Source organism: Aquila chrysaetos, chromosome 15, assembly GCF_900496995.4.
Source record: "Aquila chrysaetos chrysaetos chromosome 15, bAquChr1.4, whole genome shotgun sequence".
NCBI classification, from domain to species: domain Eukaryota; kingdom Metazoa; phylum Chordata; class Aves; order Accipitriformes; family Accipitridae; genus Aquila; species Aquila chrysaetos.
Window position 1 is genome coordinate 25,080,849 of NC_044018.1, and position 4,161 is coordinate 25,085,009.

Here is a 4,161-nt window from a genome sequence, read left to right on the forward strand (position 1 = left end):
CGCTGCCTTGGTGCCCCCACTCGGGAGGGAGGAAGGCTTTCGGGTCCGAAATGTGCCCTGCTCCTGCCTTCCAAGTTGCTCATCAGAACAAGCTGTTGTTCCTGAGGGGAAGGAGGAGAGCGAACATCTCCTTGAGGAACGCTGCTGTGTCTTTATGTTGCCATTCCCGACGGCTCTTGTTGCCAAGAGGAATTCAACCATTAACTATCCTTTCCAAAACAATGACAACAAAACCCCCCAAAATCAGGCACGGCAGTATGCAGAGGCTTCCCCCCCTCCACCGTGCTGAATCCAGCGGGGCTGATTCCCTGAGCTGGAGGGAAGAGAAACGGTGACCCAGGGCTGGCCCTGGGTCCCAGGCCCCCATGCTCCCACGGCCCCGGCAGGTGAGGCACTTCGCCAACAACGGTTGCTGTGCCAGGCCTACCTGCGAAGGGATGGCAAAAGAGCCCCCAAACCCAGCTTTCGATCCAGATTACCACCACCATCACCTCACGCTGGCCCTGACTCCATAATTAGCGCTTACCTATATCCATAATTAAAATACAAAGGCTCATAAGAAGGCAAGACAGAAATGCGAACACCTTTGGAAAGGTAGTTTCAAGGTTGTAATTATTCACTTATGCTGAGTTTTCTTTCGTGGTGAAATATGCAAAGTTGTTTTCTCATTGTAAGTTGCAAGAAGGTGGTGAATGGGCACCGAACGAGGTAGGCTGACTTTGTAATAAGCTTGTATTTATGTATTAACGTTGCGGTTCTCACTCAAAAAAAAAAAAAAAAAAAAAAAGAAAAAACCAAAAGACAATCCAGGGGCAGGCAGGCTGCCGAGACAGACGTGGCATTGCTGCCATCTCGCGGCCTGCCTTCCCTCCCTGCCCGCACTCACTCTGCCTGCCTTCGCTCCCTGCCCGCACTCTGCCTGCCTTCCCTCCCTGCCCGCACTCTGCCTGCCTTCCCTCCCTGCCCGCACTCACTCTGCCTGCCTTCGCTCCCTGCCCGCACTCTGCCTGCCTTCCCTCCCTGCCCGCACTCACTCTGCCTGCCTTCCCTCCCTGCCCGCACTCTGCCTGCCTTCCCTCCCTGCCCGGCCTTTCCCCACCCGCTCTCCCCCTTCACTCCCAACCCCGCTGCGCTCCGGAGCCCGGCCAGAACACTTCCAGAGGAGGGATCCAGTCTTAGTATTCATCCATATTTTAAAAACGCCTCGGGGACTCATTTTTGCATTCGTGAAAGTAAAATGATGCTAATACTTGTTAGTACCAGCCGTCATGTAGCCAAGCTGCTGTGCAGCATTCCCCAGTCAATGCTGCTCAGGCTCCTCACGTACACCCCTCCGCTTACTCCTTGTCAGCGGACTGGGGGGAATTCGCTAACGATTGTGAGAAAGAGAAACGGTCACTAAGCTTAAGGTAAGACTCTTCCTTTCTGGCCTGCAGTAGTCTGAGGCTTGGATTTTTAAAACGAGGAGTTTTTCTGCATTGCATCTGGCCCGAGAGATCACAATCGGTTTTAGTCGTGTTTCATTGTGTTGTCTATTCAGTTGGAAGAGTTAAAAAGTCATAAATAAACTCCACTTATAGCTGTCTGGGTCTAGTCGAAAACAGTAATGATTGTATCATTTCTTGCTGCACTGTTTTAGGTAAGCACTCTTAATTTAAGAAGTTGCTGTTTAACCCTGCTCACAGCAGATTCTGCAGAAGCTCCAGTAAGATATAGTGTGTGCTTACTTGGTCTCGCCTCACCTGGGTTAGATTTACTGTTTCCTGAGGCTTGCCGTTCTTCTGCAGATTTTCTGGGCTTTACTGAGCTTTTGGGACCTGGCTCCTTCTCTGTTGAGCTAAACAAGTGGTAATTTCTTCCCCCCTAGCATCTAGATAAGGCCAAATAACGGGGCACCACAATCACTGTGACTGCAAAAGACGCCTTCTCTCCTTTCTTACATCCTGTGACAGTAAACCACATGCATAAACATTGTTGGCCTTTAGCACATTATCACTTGTCACCTCAGTTAGTGCCTTACTGAGAAAAGCGGCACAGCACAGACACCCCCCCCCCAGCCAACATTTCAGGCTCTCTACAGACTCAGGTAGCTGTCACAGCGACTTTTACAAACCCTGTGTGACTCAAAAGTTTTGCCAAACCCAAAAGAGCCAGAAGATGACTGTGGAACCGAAGCTTGGCATTCCAGGAGGAATCTCCACCAACCTGACTCGAGCTCAGCGTGGAACTGCGGTACCTAAACAAGGTAATTACAGAAGATGATCTAACCTAATGACTGTAATCTCTCCATTTTATTTTAAGTACCTAATGTACTGCCATAAAATCCCCGAATTTATGAGTTTGAACAGAGGCAATATTTCTCTCTGTTCCCTATAGACGGTATGGGGGAGTGTATATGTCAAGACTGTTTGTACTAATCAGGGTGATTTAAAGGTAACTTGACAGGGATTTATTTTTAATTGAGAGCTTGTTCTTTTGCTTCCCTCTGCCATATAAAAAAAAGGTCTGAAAGGTTAGGTTTCCCCTTTTCTTTTAATTTTTCAGGTTGTTATGTTAATATTTTTGAATCCACGTTTCTCTGTTGTTGTTTTCTGGCAGGAAGAAGCGTCTTTTTGTAAGGTGCAGGAATATTTGCCCGTATCTAAGCAAAACTACTGATTCATAACATAGCTGAAAATGTACTGTATACTCATTAAAAAGGGATGCTTGGGGGAACCCATAACCAGAATTTGTACTTGCCAGCAGAGACAGAAGGCAGTAGCTTTCTGCCAGAAGGTTATTGTGAAGTCTTAAGTTAAAAAAAATGTGAAAGTTTAAAATTCAAAATAGTATGTTGGGAAAAAAAGTCTGTAAGAAGAGAAGTCTTCAGCAGAACACAGATTTAGGGTGAGGAAGTCAGAAAGTAGAAGTCTTCTCCACGAGCAACTTCATCAAAATGGTTTTTTTTTTGTCACACAAGCTCTTTAGTTGTTAGCAAAAACAGAGAGCTAAGTTCTGAATACTCTCACTTAACACATTCTCTTTTCAATAGCTCTGTTTTCAGACTTGAAACGTTTAATGATTTCTTTAGGTGTAATAGCCTTCCAGGCTGGAACAATAAAAAATGTTTATATGTATATATGTTCCTAACCCCAATTTGTTATACCATACAGAATAAAAAGGAGGCCATGCCACATACAGACTGTCTACAGTTAGAAATTTTGTTGCTGGGGTTCAGATTTGACTCAGCTTTCTTTTTGTGGTAACGTTCTGTCCAGACTAGAAGTTTGTCTTGTAAGATTGACAATACTGATGACTACAGCTACATCAACTACAGCTGCGACATCAGCTACAACTACATCATTGTTTTATATACTGTACCAGCACAGGCCAATAAATGTAAGTACCGAAAGTCTTCTAAGCTGGAAACAGAAGGAGAAAAGAGGAGATAGTTGTAGGGAAAAGATGGTTACAGGCTGGCAGGCGGGACGCTTCAAGGAAATATTGGTCAGCAAGAGAGGATGTTACCATACCGTTGTTCAAGAGGCCCCTGGGGCTAAATGAATTGCCCTGCTATATTGTATTCCCTCTGGAGTGCTTAGTTTAGGGGGAACAGTTGGCAAGGCTGTGGGGGGAGACGTATGTTTCCTGTTTTAAAGTATCCTCAAGCATTACTTAGCTCCTCAGGGACAGGCTCCAGCACACTGTTTCTTTTCTAAGCACCTACACCAATCCCATCTGTCCTTAAGGTGACATTAATAATTGATGTTGGGAAGATGAGACTTCTCAAAGACATTTCTGCCTTTGAGGGAAGGTGGGATTTGTAGGTAGTAGCCTTCAGGGTGCCTAGAGGAGACAACACCAAGGTCATTCCACTCAGGCACTGTTGCTCAGGGGTTTAACCATTTTGGTTTTGGAGGGTTAAGAGAGGAAAAGGGAACTTTGTTGAAGCAGTTCAAGGAAAACAAATTATTTGTTTTCTAGTTAAGCATAAGGAGATCCTGCAAAGCATGAGGTGTGCTATGCGAGAAATTTTGAAGCAGCCTATTGACATGTGCGTAACAGTAGCTAGCATTATGGTGTAAACAGACAAGCAAGTCAGTATCTTGACAGTGAGTAAAATGTGACAGTGTCAGCAAGCTTTGAGAATGAAAAGTAGTAACTCTCATCAGATGGGAGAGA

At 45.5% G+C, this 4,161-nt stretch overlaps 1 long non-coding RNA gene across 1 annotated transcript; it reads left to right on the forward strand.

Annotated features, from left to right (window-relative positions):
• Positions 1–1,241: 1,241 nt before the first annotated feature.
• On the forward strand, positions 1,242–3,372 carry LOC115351159. Its single transcript, XR_003926719.1, has 3 exons — positions 1,242–1,409; positions 2,081–2,245; positions 3,258–3,372. It is a non-coding gene; the product is annotated as an uncharacterized LOC115351159 (long non-coding RNA).
• Positions 3,373–4,161: the final 789 nt, after the last annotated feature.